This window comes from Amblyomma maculatum, chromosome 3 (assembly GCF_055883805.1).
Source record: "Amblyomma maculatum isolate TAMU_Amacu chromosome 3, ASM5588380v1, whole genome shotgun sequence".
Classification (NCBI taxonomy): domain Eukaryota; kingdom Metazoa; phylum Arthropoda; class Arachnida; order Ixodida; family Ixodidae; genus Amblyomma; species Amblyomma maculatum.
In genome coordinates this window covers 157037053-157053002 of record NC_139346.1, presented here as the reverse complement: position 1 = coordinate 157053002, position 15950 = coordinate 157037053, and the positions used below count along the sequence as shown (strand labels likewise).

Here is a 15950-nt window from a genome sequence, read left to right as displayed (position 1 = left end):
TTACCGTTGTTAAAAGTAGCTATAAACGATGTGTTTAAACAGATGTAGAGCTTAATTGTCACTTCTGTAAGCGATATTTCGAAAGAAGCTCCACTTTAGATTATCACTGTAGCTTTGGGCAAGTTAGGATTGAACTCCTGCTGTCATCTGACTTTGCAAGACAAGAAAAAAGGACATATCCGTGAAATGTTTGCTCTCACGACGCAGCTCATGCTCAGATGTTCGCGTTGCATATTATTAATAGTTCTGCGAGAATTTCAGCTGCTATATACGACGCTGGCAGCATAAAAAAGTTGAATTATAGTTCTTCCACCCGGAATCAATAGTCACGTAATCGAAGCCGACCTCTTTTTCTCTGAGGTACGGCGACAATATTTTCCAAGCCGAGGAAGAGCCGGCCATATAGGCTTAAGCAAGACCGATCCTGCCATACTATTCAGCATCGAAATTACTGTGCTTGAATGAAATCGCAAATGCACGTCTGCTTTGAGGTTAATATGTGGTCGCACTTGCTCAACGAATGTAAACAATGCGCGTTGTCCAGTATTCAGAGCGCGCACCATCCCTCCGTTAAGAAACCCCTCATTTAAGAGGAATTTCCCGGAACGTGTTAACACTGGACCAACGTTTCATCATCATGTCGCTGTTTCAGAGGTGGGCCACTTTTCCAAGCGGGTTAAGCGGTCACAAGTTGGCTTGAGAATGTTTTAAGACATTTTATCTTTATTTTTCAGATCATTATTCAGTTTTGTTTTAATGATGTAACATTATAAAGGGAAGCTAAAGGGCCTGTAGAATGAGAAAAGCTGACGTTGTTCAGGCGTGCCTTGTTATAATCCAAAGGAACACTCTTTTTTTTTACATTTGACAATTCCTTAATGAAATTAAACTTACTTCCGGGCCAAATCGCGCACGAAGCGTCCAGGGGAGGTGGGATGGGCAAAGAGCAAATGCTGGCTTGGTGACGTCACAACTGGTAGTTGCCCGCTGCCTTCCTTCCGCCAGCCATGCTGCTTTCTGTGTCTGACGTTCAACCCGGCCTGCGGTCAGCTGTGTGTATAAATTTGTTTTATCGTGTTTCCAAGCCCGAGATTCCAAAGTTGGTCGGCGGAATGGGAGTGCAAGAGCTGTGAATCAGAGAAATGGCGTATGCGCATTACGCCTGCCTTCCTCGAAGCCCGCGTTTGCACAAATACCAGCTGTCACGACAGTACTTTCGTTCCCCACTTCCTGCTTCCTACGAAGGAAGAAGGTTGCAAGGAGTTGGGTCATTATTTGAGTTCGATCCCCCATGGCAACTACCACTGTCAGCGTGGGTCGATAAACGTATGCTATAAGGTGGTCGTCTGTTACAGCTCGACTTAGGATCGGCGCACGTGCACACAAGAATCATCGCCACAGAGAACAGCTTTTGTGAACAAATGTTCACGGAGTCTCGGCGCACTAATTTTGCGCTTCTGCTTCGTCGAAATAAGAGCGCCGTTTTATAGCGGGCTCGAACCTGGGAGCCCGTACTGTGCAGCCGAAGGCCACTACCATTGATTATCTGCGAAGCGCCATGAGTTCTTTGCGATACAACTTTAATGCTACTCTTCCATCATATAGGTCCCCGAATGAGAATCAAGAGGCGGCCAGAACACCCCTACCATCGCATCTCTCGTCGGTCTGTACGGCTGACCACGTGCTTTTGGCTAAGGCACTCCGGTTCTCGATGCGAAGCCTATTGTGTGGCCAGTGTTTTAGCTCAGGCTTTCTACTCCCAGAATTTGCGCCCACGTTTAATTACAAAATTAGACATATCTAGGGGGTCTAAATTAATCTGATCCCCTCTGCTATGGTGTTCCTCGAAGTTTCAGGGTGTAAACTGCGCATATCGTACCGCTGTATGGTTCAATTCAAAACTCTTAGCTTGTTCTAGGTGCTAAATTTACAACTCAGCTTAATTTATCAAAATTCTCGCCTTGCTTTACCTTATCCACCACTTTTTTTTCTTAGTAGAGTTTACACCATGGCTGAGACACTGCCTGAAACTTGTAGCGGTGCGTATAACGCACTGAGATAGTAATAGTGGTAGTAGTACAGGATTTGTCTCAAACAGATTGAAAGTTTGTTTAACTACCCGGCTGTTCCTTGGCTTTTTATGAAGTCTTTTCAAGTTGTTGCGTAAGTTATACTCAATGTTACTCGTGTTACTTTGACCTGGCGCGCACTCGTAAAATTTTTATGAGCTCATTGTTTTGTCTCGTCGGTAAGATATGTGGATACCATAATCGTTCAAATATATTCCAACCTGCTATGCTTATTGTTATCGATGTCCTTGACTATGATTTTAAAATATCAAATAAAACGTTTTTTTTTTTTTGTTCTGACATGCAGTGATTAGGCGTCAGACGCACCTGAGGATAGAAGGCCTGTAACAGGCGTGCCAAGATGCCTGAAGAAGAGGATGATGACGATGCCAAGAAGGGCAAGAAGAAAGGGTCCAAGGGAAAAAAGGGCTCTAAGGGTAAGAAAGGATCCAAAGGCAAGAAGGGCTCTAAAGGAAAGAAGGGTTCCAAAGGCAAAAAGGGTTCCAAGGGCAAGAAAGGTTCCAAGGAGAAGAAGGACTCAAAGAAGGGCTCCAAGAAGGGTTCCAAGAAGGGATCTCCGAAGGGGTCCCCAAAGAAAGGATCACCGTCTCCAAAGAAAGGAGCTGGATCGAAAGGTGGCTCTCCCGAACGGGAGTCTCCAAAAGCAGCGGGATCACCAAAGTCTCCGTCCCCTCCTCCGGCCGGACCTGTGCTGTCGGTCGACTGGTCTAGGAGGTAAGGCTAGAACCTTGCTGACCCATCACTAGCATACCTCGGGAATTCGCTGTATTCAGCGATTGTATATAATGGGTCCAGAAATGCACAACATTTAAGCGATAACTTGTACACCCCGTTCGGTCGAAGAGGCGGCGTAGTAGTAAGAGTCGGCACCACGTATAGGAAATAGTCGAGGCTGAGAAAAAAAAAATTGTATTATGATAATCTGTGGTTCTAGTGATTGATGATCGATTCATGTGTGATAGACGGGGACGAGTTCAGGAAATCATTGTATTAGATTTAGTGATGAATTAATGGAATTAAATAATAAAAAAGGGTGTTAAATGCTGTCAGAATGCTCGGAATGAAGAGCCAATGCTTCGTAATGCTAATTAAAGAAATTGATCAATTAATTAATAGAAACAATTGAAAGAAAAGGAAAATGCGTTAAAAGGGGTCCAACTGCTCAGAATAGAAGAATAATGTTTTCTGAAGCTATGTATTAGTGTATAAAAATAAAAGCAAAAAAGAAAATTAAAGAAGTGAAAAGAAAACATCGTCCTTGTGCGCGAAAGGCTATCACGTCATACCATTAATGGCCTAGCTTAAGTGTCCCCCTAATTTTTTTCTGCAGATTAATTGGCAACTGTGGTCACTCACCCACTGTAGCCCACATCCGTCTGTTACAAGCAGGAACAAACGTGTGGGCATTATAATGATACTGTGTCCTTCACGGCGTGACTGCATGCACAAAGTAAACTCATGAATAAAATACGAAATAAAAATTACCCCTAATTTACTTCGTTACACTAAATGATTGTCATTTTGCTTAAATTTGTATCCCCATTATCTTTCATGATTTTACGACCCAGGTTAGATTTAGGGCAGTCAATTTTATTGATGCAGAGAAAATGCGAAAGCGCAGGCACCCTTCGACTTCTCTTTAGTAGGTATGAGAAGCCCTTTAAGACTTGTTGTAACAATGTCTCCCATTATAAACGAATTTTTTGCTACATCCTTGCCCCGCCGTGCTGGCTGTGTGGTTAAAACGCTCGACTACTAAACCGGAGTACCGGGTTTCGAATCCGATCTCCGGCAGCAGCGTTTTAACAGAATCGAAAACAGAAACGCGTCCGTGTGCCGTGTGGTTAGTGCACGTTAAAAAATACTGGCTGTGGTTTGGCTTCGGTTAAAGGAGTGATAACTCCAGCCGAGGCGCGCGGCAAGCCTCTAATATAAACGAGATTAACGTCAGCGATCATATGTCTTGTCAAGCTACTTCCCAGGTCAATTGATATTTGACCTTGACCTTTGGTGGCGGGAACATAGCTACCCAAAAGGGTTGTGTTTCCAGCTCGAACTCGAAGCTGTTTGAAAGTCATCGGAAGCACACGGTGCCTTGACTTTACCTCGCGTAGTGAGGTTATCGCTTCAATATAAATTAATAAATTTTAATAAATTGATCTTCGAGAAAGGAAAGTGCAATATCTGTCGCACGCTTTCCAGTGGACACCTGACTACTTTCTAAGGGAAGGGAGGAAAGTGGAAGCGAAAGAGGAAAGAGAAAGAGGAGCCGTAGCGTTGGGCTGCACAGTAATTTCTGCCACCTTGGGGACTTTAACGTGCACTGACATCGCACAGCACACGACTGCCTCTTCGTTTCGACTCCATCAAAACGCGGCCGCCGGAAATATGGTTCGAACCCGGGTACTACGGCACGGTAGTCGGACGTCTTAAGCACTGCGCCACCGCGACAGGGCCGTTAAAAAATCCTAGGCGATCGAAATTACTCCGAAGCACTCCACTGCGGTATCTCCGCTTTTACTCTCATCTTCTTCGCTTCCCTCACGGCGTGGTTCAGGTGTCTACGAAGAAAGTGCGACAGACACCGTGCCTTTCCTTTTCTATAAACGTTTTAAACTAATTTATATTCAAGTCTACGACTACGAGAAAGCATTTGATTAGGTCGAACCTCAGCGGTCTTGCAGGCATTGCGAGATCAGGGTGTAGGTGAGCCATATGTGAAAGCACTTGAAGATATCTATAGTGGCTGCACAGCAACCATATTTCTGCATAAAGAAAGCGAGAAAATTCTAATTAAGAAAGGTGTTAAGCAAGGAGACACGATCTCCCCAGTGCTATTTACAGCTTGCTTAAAGAGTGTATTCAAAGGCATGCAATGGGAGCAGTTAGGCATCAGGGTCGATGGAGTAATTTGCGATTCTCTGATGACACTGTCTTGTTAAGTTACTCAGGGGACCAACTGCAACTAATGAGGTTAACGAAAAGGGTTCTACTTAAGTTGAGGACAGCGCAGAGGGCCATGGAACAGAAAATGGTAGGTGTAACGTTAAGAGATATGAAGCGCGCGGAGTGGGTCAGAGAAGTAACTCAAGTTTCTGATATTCTAGTCGAAATTAAGAACAAGAAACGGGCATGGGCAGGACATGTAGTGCGAAGAGAGGATAACCGATGGTCTCTAAGAGTAACCAATTGGATTCTAAGGGAAGGTAAGCGCAGCAGGGGGCGGAAGAAAATTAGGTGGGTGGATGAGATTAAGAAATTCGCAGGGGTCAAGTCGATGCAGCCAGCACAGAACCGGGCTAATTGGAAGAAAATAGGAAAGTCCTTCGCCCTGCAGTGGTATCCCTAGCGAAAAAACCCTGTGAGTCACAATAACCACATACACATTTCTCATACTAAACTCGTATAAATCTCATATAATCTCATACAAATATCATTCAACGTATGAGAAATATATAAGATTGTTTGAGATTTGTATGAGTTCAGTATGAGTTTATTATGAGAAATTTGTATGCGGTTATTGTGACTCATACGGTTTTTTCGCTAGGGATATTCTTGCTGCTGATGATGTATTTCGTATTTCTCTCACTGCTCCCGTACAGGGTGAAATGGAAAACTTCCCTTCTCCACATTGCTATCTGTGAAGCGTGACAGGTGGATTTATCGTTAATCACCTGTTGCTCGGAGGCTGCACTCCCAGATGCTTTTTCGCTAGCGAGATACTTATTGCAAATGTGAATTCGGCACTTTGTTTCTCACTTCGGTTTCGCTTTTCGGATCCTCTGCGCACAGATGAAAGTTGACGAAGACGGCCATCACCTGCAAATCACTTCATGATAGTATGGCAGTTTAGCACGCGGGATATTCGACCGCGGCGACGTCGCGGTGGTCAAACGCTGTGGCCAGCGATGCGGAGTCCGTGTGTTTCGTTTTAGTTTCTGAGTGCTCAAAGGTTGAATCCCAGACATGACTGCCTTTTCGCTTGTGGGATACCTAATGGACACCCAATATTAGTTAACTAGTACCGTATAGGCTCCAGCATAATTTTAATGTGAGGCGAAAAGATCAGATAAACCTTGCCGGTCCCTACATTAGGCCGATACTCCATCACCTTAGCCTAACAGCTCACGCGCTTAGCTTCCAATCAGTGCACTGTGCTTTGGGTTTCATGGTCTTCAACTGCTTCCAGCCGCGCGCAAGCCGGTCCAAATTCAAGAGCTTGCGACCACTTGCAACTGAAGGCCGAAGTTCGAAGGCGTAACTGCATGCTTTACTGACAACACAAAGGAAGCGCAATATCTGAAACATGCAGAAAATCACGAAACAGAGAAAGATTCGAACCAGTAACCTAATTACCGTTTAAATGAATCTATTTAAAATCCTAAATGCTGTTACATCATTAACCGGTAATGGTTGTTAAGATACCGCGATTTTTTTTTTTCTTCTGGCGCGACGGAACACTGATTTAAACGACCATAACTGAAGCTCTCAACGTCGCTTTAAACCTGCGACGGAACCTTCCGCTGCGCCAGTGGTCCAGGCCCTAGCACATTCAAGCCGTCGTCTCTCTCTCTCTCTCTCTCTCTCTCTCTCTCTCTCTCTCTCTCTCTCTCTCTCTCTCTCTCTCTCTCTCTCTCTCTCTCTCTCTCTCTCTCTCTCTCTCTCTCTCTCTCTCTCTCTCTCTCTCTCTCTCTCTCTCCCCTCTTCCATTCGATTTTTTCTGATGATACGCTGACCGCGTGTCAGTACCTGCACGATGTCAAAAACATTTCGGCACACGCCGTCTCGCTCGCTGTCTCCTGGCCGTGACCGCTGCCGAAGAGCTAGAAGTTCCACCTGCCTTGTGGATCGAAGAAGGGGGCGGCACTCGGTCTCACTGATGTTTCCGTCGGCCGTGCCCGTACAACCTCCTTGGCAGCCGTGTCACGCAGCAGGCGCTAACGGATTCACGGAGTGCGCTACGTCGGAAAGAGGGGGGATAGATAATTGAGTTACCGCCAGAGTCCCCCGCCTAGATACGTAGCCTTCTGCCACTCATTTATGTCGGCGGTAAATGGCAATCAGCTCACACTTATTGCCCGCCGTAATGATTCAGCGATTAGGTCATTCGATTATATAACCGAAGGAGAAATGCAATAATTTTTTATTCAGTAGAATACTGATAACCTGACAACTTTATTCTTTGGCGAGCGCGCACGCACGCACGCACGCACGCACACAGAGGATATTTTCCTTGGGGTCGAATCATAGTTAGACTCAAAATAAATTACAAAGCGTATTAGAGGTCTCGCCAAAATAGCACCAGCCTTGTGCCCTGGTAAGTTTTGTGCATAAAGTATTGCGCATAAGCTCTGAGCCATGAGAGGTTTAATTAATTTTAACAGCACTCACCTTATTCATCCAATTGAAAACGTCTTTAGCCGTAAAAACACGTTTTAATACCTATGGACAGTCGGACAATAATATAATCAGTGAACAGAAGTTCAGTCTACGTTTTCGGAAACGAGAGTGATAAGTGGCTTTTTTCATCTATTTAAAAGCTGTCTGATGCTTTTATATATTTTCTCAGTAAAAGAAATAGAAACGAATTCAATCCAAGTTTGAACAAGGTGGATCATTAGAGCAGGCGAGCTGCATATTTGAAAGCGCTCACGAAGAGCACGCTTTCACAACGCACTGACGTGTTAAATGCTTCCAGCCACTTCAAATGTTCTAGAGTAACTCTAAAAGCTCTCATTATCGGCCGACATGTGCTCAGCAAAACTTGTTATGCTGGATGCTAAACACTGCAAACCGGTGCCTATACTTTCAGGCGACGACCATTCGAAGATGCTTTCCACGGCCAGCAGGGCGTCTTTGGGGATGCAATGGCTCCTAGTCAGGAGCAGTTCCTCGTGAACGTGCAGTACTACGACAACGCTCCACCCCCTCCCAGTTACTACGACTACGGGATGGCATCGCCCATGATGATGGCCGCGCCGCAAGCCATGCAGATGCAGCCCACCACGGTCATGATGGCCGGAGACATGAGACCCATGAGGAGCGGCACCGTCGTGTCCTCCACCGAGCGCGAATACTTCGAGGTGAGATGACTGCGTGCGGAACTGTACACAACCATCTGTACTCCGCATGCACCATTCGTAATGCAGGTGTTGCATTTGTATGAAGTTACTGTACGGTGGATTTAGTCCAGACGAACTACTTTCAGTCATCGCGTACAAATCCGCATCAAACGTACACTGATGACGGTTTCATTCATATAGGAGCCACCTTTTCCTCTTGTGTCCACGAGGCGTCAGTGCTAACATTGGCTTGACGTTTTGAGCCGGGACACAATGCATCGACTGTGCTGTGGAAAACTACTGGAAAGCAACCAGCGTGATTCATAGGATCAGATTCTCCCTGACGGAACGAATCGTAGAGCACCACCACTTATTCTGAGGGACAAAATGTTCTTAGAAAGCTAATACAATGAGAGAAGGTTGGTATTGTTTCCTTGCGGATGCGGGTGATTACCTATCTAGCAACATCAGCATCGAGGCTCGCGTGGGTGGGTTTGAGGAAAGAGCACTGTATAGATAGCGGGATTTCATGTTTTCTTACTTGATCACCTCTCTTCTATTCATCAGCTTCTTTCATTGCTCCAAGCCTATTGTATTCTCTCCGCCGTGGAAGTTTTCCCATACATCCTTTAATTTCGGGAAATTAAAAGCCAAACCTGTTGTAGGGGCAAAAATGGGTGCAGCGCAGGAGACTGATTTTGTAATAATAACGCCGCGCCCATTTCCTGCATGTTTCTGTCGTGTGTTGCTGTCGGGACCAAGGGATTAAAAGCGACTTGGCCAAACCATTCCTTCGAAGGAGTCATTTAATATCCACGCTTTGCAGTTGCGAAGGAATGCTGTTCGCCATGTTGGAGTGCGACCTAAAGATTGAAAAATATTTTTTCACGCGCTGCACTTCCCTGCTGCTCTACTTGGTTTCCGATGTGCAAGAAATCTGATTGGTACGAAGTTTCGCGGAGGGTATATACATGTAGGAAATCTCTGGTGTCGACATTCACGGAAGAGAGAGAGAGAGATCTGTAGCCGTAAACCGCGCTTAGCCTTGCTCACATCTCCAGCGGCACCTTGCATCGCACCGTCACACGGAAAGAGCGAAATCAGTGTGGCACTCCAAGCTACGTCGGCCCATCGGTGTGGCTGAGAGGGTACCGCGATCGCCGTGCGCATGTTTTCTTTGTTCTGACAAATTAAATTTCTCTTTTTCACTAGCCGATACCAATAACCGAACACATTTAACCGTTGATACTGGATACCCTGATGGCCTACTAAAATTATTTGATTGCAACCAAACGCCTTCAGTACTTCAGTACTTACTATTGAAGTACCAAGTATACTTCAGTAGTAACTACTTATCTCGACGTCCGCTAGTGTCGTCGCTATGATCGCGGAATTATTATCGCTTCACTGCAGAAAGCTTATTTAGGAGAATTGCTAGAAGTATTGCTGTGAACACCTTGTGTTATTTCACTTACACGTCCCCCAGTAATCAATTGTGATTCAAGGATACCTTAAATGGAGACTAGGAAGTCTTCGCCACTTTATCCGTACTCTTCTTAGGGAACCGTAACTTTTATCTTCCCACCGCAACGGGCTTAAACAATATAAAACATACTCGGAAACAAAAGGACAGCGGGGTTTCGGATTGATTACTGCGCCTGCTTACTAGTACACTGTTCTAGGCTTTCTCGAGAACACGGCAGTATTGTTTTTAGCTCAACTACAGGTGCTGAATTCCAAACTGAAGGGACATATAAACTCAACCTTTAAGATGATGTGACAGCTTTAATGGCTTCCGTCTGTGGCTATCCTTGCAAACTCGCTCGCGTACATGCACTTTGCTATTCCCTCCCTTAATCCCTAATTCCATCATTTGTGTCTCTGTAATCTCACACATACCATATAAAATACAGTCGTAAGCTGCCACGTTATGTCAGACCGACGGGCACATATATAGATTTCTTATTTCACCAAGCCGAACAAGAAAGTGCTTGCAAGGCCCTTGGGTGGCGTCCCTGAATCGGAGTTCGTGTTGCCCGTTAGGTTCGACTACCACACCACCATCTCATACCACCGCCATCTAAAAGGTGCTACCTGAGTACGCAGCTGCTACCAACTCGAGCATTTCATGGGGTCTCATGGCGTCATACAATCCGATGACTTCCTGGGCGTGTTACCTGCCATATAGCACATGCCAGATACATTCCCGTGATTTTTTCGCTCGTAACGCCGGTACTCTATTTTCTGGAGCATGCGACCGTTAACGCTGCCGGGTTAACAGTTCCTCCCTGGTACTATGGTTCAGCTCGCATAAGTAGTCGATCGGTAATACCAGATGTTTCCAATGCCTGCATTGCCTAACAACTGGGTTGGTGGGTGCGGTGATTGCAGTTTGAGACGAACCTCAAGGGTGAAAAAAGACAGAGTAGTCATGCTCCTTCCACACTTCACGATCTTCGGCTTTGGCGCGAGTGATATGTTTTAATATTGCAATATGAATTAAAATGGAGCCGGAGCAATTAGGTAATTTATAAACCATTTTTTTCTCCCATGTAATTATCGGCTTCAACCTCCAAAACACGGCTGCGACGTTCTGAGGTCACGTCAGTGGTACAAAAACTGGAGCATGTATACTGTATAGGTGCTGTTACTTTTAATATTAATTTTCACATGTTGCTACTTAGCGCTAGTCCTGTTTTCTTGCTATATATATATATATATATATATATATATATATATATATATATATATATATATATATATATATATATATAGCAAGAAAACAGGACTAGCGCTAAGTAGCAACATGTTATATATAGGGAGCACAACAGCAGGGTTAGCAGAGCCTCTTCCAAACGCACACCCCTGAAAGAGCCGTGCGCCAGGCCGGGGGACGCTTGTACCCAATTTTACCGGTGGGTGTCTGGCGGCGGGTTTCGAACTGACCACCTCCCGCAGCCGAGATGCCCGAGCTGCTGTCACGGGAACCGCGTTGACATATTACACTTGCATTTATTGCTCGTCCTGTCTACATCATCTTCTTCGCGTCCTAGTATCGGTATAGCAACGGCTAGTTTTATGAAGCAAAGTATGTCAATAAGGTTCACATGACAACATTTACTGAACTTGTGAAGTAGTAGCATTGAGTTCTGAGCACTTCATTCTCATTCTGACGTCATTTGTGAAGCAGCGCGCAACGTGAGAAAACGACCTTATCACAGTGAAAACATTTTTAAGTAAGCTTTTTGCACAACACACTCACTATACAGGCAAAGCACGCTTTACAGGGGTGTTCAGGTCGATAGGTGTAGTAAGCTTTTTTGCACTACGCTCTTACTATACAGGCAAAGCACGCTTTACAGGGGTGTTCAGGTCGATAGGTGGTCAAATTACCTGGAGCCTTCTACTACGGTGTCGCTCACAGTCTTAGTTACTATAAATTTTAAACCCCCCAAATCTAACCAAACTAAAACATCTGAGAAGCTTGCCTGAAATAGTACCTCATGAAAAAAAAAGTTCACGCTTGAGCATAACGACACGATTGCGAAAAATAAAATGACTTATTGAACAAAATGAGCACGAGAAAGTGGCACGCACTATACTAAGAAACATGACAGTCGCTCAAACATTTTCAACAAAGATCAGAAAACAACGGCTGACATATTGCCGTCAGAAACAGGACCATGCTTTTCTAAAAGTGCCACTAAAAAGCTTTCCTACATGAGAAATCTAGTTTAAGAGCGCAGCTCTTAGGCGCGCGTTACAAGACAGCACTTCGTAGTCGTCGACGGTACCTGCCATGGCTAGCAGGAGGTAGAGTAGACAGATGGAAATCCATTCCCACCATTTAGAGGAGAGGAAAGAAGGAGAGTGTGCATGATAGGCAACAGGTGGCCGAGTGGGTAGAGGGGGAAGGGGGCGTGCCCAGAGCGAAGGAATACACAAGTGGAAGAACATTGCGGTTGGTTGCTGTGCAAGGAGGAAGTTATGACGTGTACTGAAGAACGTGCAACCACAGGGTGGTGCTACAAGGAGGAGCCGAAGGTTGACTACCGTTAAAGAATATTATACGGAGATCGCAGGAATGCACCCAACAGAAGGGCGAGAATGAAATGCCGAGGGGGGTGGGGGGATTTGTCTGCAGGAATAGGAGGGCTGCGGCGAAAGAGGGAAAGGTGGACATGTAAGGTGGAAAGTGTAGGAGGAGGGTACGGTGGCGGGGCTGGCGCTATGAACGAAAAAGCACGAGCATGGTCCTGGCATACGATAGCTGGAAGGTTGTATGTAGTGCAAGCATGGATATGGTATAGGGAGCTACCCGATTTGGCAGCTGTCAGCTCGGCAGCTGCAAAATGGAAGGTGAGGTGGGAATCAAGTCAGGAAATCTTGGGTCTCTACTCAGACATACAGCACCTGTTATGTAGGCAGCAAAGTGCATGAACGGAAACGTAAATCGGAAAGGGAAGCCGCAGCCATTAACGCAGCAGCTCATATCCTGGATGGGGAGCTTCGGTAATGCGCAAACTGCGCTCGGTGAAATATGCTTATGCGGGTGAGAAACGCGCCAGCGTCGCGCATGCGTGAAGCGTTCGAAGCGAGGTCGACGAAATACAGCGGTAGGGCCAGGGGATATTATGCCGGAACAATTTTGATAATAATTAAGAACTGGAAAAGTATTCAGTGTAAGTTGGAGGATGGTCATATGGAAAAATAGAGTAGGCTGTAACTGCACATATATAAAAACATTTGTCTCAAATAATTTACCTCAGAATCCTGCAAAACTAATTATATATGATACGCACCTTCGTAGAACGTCGACGGAAGAGGAAGAACGGTCGGGTAGATCGGTGAAAAAGAAAGAAGAACGAGGGCAGAGGGACGTCTGTACGCACGGGAGGTTTATTTACAGGGATCGGTCCAAACAGGACTGCGGCGAAGTGTACAAACGTCCCTCTGCCCTTGTTTTTCTTTCTTTTTCACCGGAGTGCACTCCTGATGAAGGCCAGCTTCTGGTCGAAACGTCGAGTCCAATAAAATGTTTCTTTAAATGAAGCGTACACTTCGCTCTCTCTCTCTCTCTCTCTCTCTCTCTCTCTCTATATATATATATATATATATATATATATATATATATATATATATAGAGAGAGAGAGAGAGAGAGAGAAACCTTTACATTTTGGGCTCCCTGTGCTCTGCTATATTGTTCACTGGATAGTCGTGTGCACCGCGCGCAAGCGTAGTGGAAGCTGCAGCGAAACCGGTTTCAACAAATCCCTCGCTCGATGCAAAGTTCTATATATATATATTGCATGGCTACTGCTCCAAGGTGTGTCTGTCAAGTTTCGTCTTCCCCTGGCCAATTACAGTGGTCATCGTAAACTCAGAGTTGTACCGGTGCTTCTTTGTTGTAGTGCCGTGCTCTTTTCTGCAATCGCAATACTGCTGAAGCTTGCGTCATCCTTGATTTTTAGACAGCGGATGTGCGGCCTCAGTCGGTCGTTAAGGCTCTGGCGCTCCACTGATTGGGCCAACTGGTCCAAATGCAACGCTCCAAAATGTCACTATATGTTTTGCCTTTAGAATGACCTTTCCCGCCATTATTATTGCAAGTAAAATGGATGCCAGGAGACGGGAACATTGGCGAAATCAGTCAATCACTACGCCCGTGCATGCCTAAACTTTTGATAACTGATGTTGATTCCGGCCTCACTAACCATCTAATGTTATGTGACGTCAGGGAGATCTGTTACACTGCTTACAGCTTGGCGTAGTAGACACCAACTACACAAGATCGGAGTTGTTCAAGATCTCGAAAGTATTGGTGCCGAAGGATTCGGGATCGAATCCCGGCCATGGCGGCCGCTTCTCGATGGAGGCGAAAAGTAAGGCGCCCGTGTGCTGTGCAATGTCAGTGCACGTTAACGAACCTCAGGTGGTCGAAACTTCCGGAATCCTCCACTAGGGTGTCTCTCTTATCCTGAGTAGCTTTGGGACGTTAAACCCCATAAATCAAACCAAACCAAAACAAAATTTTCCTGTATCGAGGCTAGCGAAGATCTAGGTTCAAACAGTTTTATATTCGTCTGCTATATTTCCGCTATTGTGCGGTAATTATGGCGTTCTGCTACTCATAGTGGTGTTTGAACTTGGTCCTTGTCGCCTCATTTCGATTGAAGCTAAATGCTGCAAAATGATTTCGCTTTAAAGAACCTGATCGGTCAAATGTCATTCAGAACACTCTGCAGCGCCTTATCGCAAGTCTGCTTCCGCAATGGCCCATCGTTTCGCCCCCCTCCTTTGTCCGACCGCGCAGGTTGAGGAACGGCGCGAAAAGAAGAGGGGCTCCGTCGGAGCTGTGGGTGCCGGCGGCTCTGCGGGTGGGGCAGCCCTCGGAATGGCCTCTTCGTCTCAAGGCCTTGTGGGTAGCGGCAGTGCGGTGCCAGGAGCCGCGGGCCTCATCGGAGGCGCGGGCCTGGTGGGTGCCATGCCACTGCTGGACGTCAGTGACCAGGAACTTTCCTCCATCGAGCGGGACATGCGCAAGATGTACCACGACAGGTACCCCAGGTGCGTAGCGACTCACATGCAAGTACACTGAAACTGAATGCAAGAGTCGTGTCGACGCTAGTTATGCTCTCCACAGTACTCAGTTCAGAAGCGTCTTCAAAGAGCAATGCGAACTCTTGTTTTTCATGTTGTCTTTCACAGCCTTAATCGCTATTCTCTCTATCTCTCTCTCTCTCTGATTCTGCAGTGAGGAGACGACGCTGACTTTGTTCCCGGAGCGATCTCTCATCATCATACTCGTCATCATCTTCATCTTTGTCGTCATCATTGTCGTCCTTGCTGTTACCGGAAGCGGAATAAGTAAGTTTGCATGATACGGACCCGCTGGTGGAGTGCATTGTTGTGCCTATTGTCTTTGAGAATTCGCTCTTGCAGAAAACAGGACAGGCTCTCATGTCTCTCAGTGTATATCCTGTTTTATACTGCGCCTTCAAAAAGACTTGCTGATCACGGGAGCTCTTGCGGAGCGCAGTCGAGTCGATTCCGTGTAAATTACTTGTTCTAACCTGATCTAACGACATTTTTTCGGTATGTTTCTGAAGAGTATTTCCGAACTGTACAACAATTATCTAAGTCGTCCGGTCTTGAAGAGCGGTGTGCTATATGCTTGGAAATAGGGTGTGCGCGCGAGTTTATCCGATAAACTTTGACGTTATAGGATTAGGCATCAGCAATCAAGGCTTCTGAAGCCACCACTGAGGCAAAAATAGCCAATATGCAAGAAGCAAAAAATCACGTTTTATATTTTTAGCTGCAATTTTCTGTAGAAGGAAAACGCAAGCATTCGTGCGCAAAAAGAAAAAAAATGGATTTGCTCAGAATTATGACCACGTATTCAGAATTATGACCACTGAAAGGGAAGAGGAAAAGGGGGTGGGGGGTGGGGGAGGTGGAGTAAATAAATTTTGCCGAGCTCTATTGATCCTTTTATCTTATCTATAACAGATGCTTCTCTTGGCAGCATAGTTAAGGAAAACTGTACGCCTCGCCATAAAAGCCAAATGTATTGCCCGATGTGGTTCTATCTTCGCTGTTTTTCGCCTGTTTTGCGAGAATGCATTTTTTATTCCCCTGTGTGACATTTCTAGGCGTCCTGACGACTTCTCTTCCAATTCTCTTGCAGAACCAATTGGTCCTGGAGTGTCAACGGCGGTGGCGAGCATCTCGCCTGGGATTCCAGGCACAGTATCAGAGTTTCTAAATCTTACGGAAGTCTCTCAAAATGCATGA

At 45.7% G+C, this 15950-nt stretch overlaps 1 pseudogene; it reads left to right on the top strand.

The window, feature by feature from the left end:
- Positions 1–2430: 2430 nt before the first annotated feature.
- On the top strand, positions 2431–15950 carry LOC146196590 (uncharacterized; annotated as a pseudogene).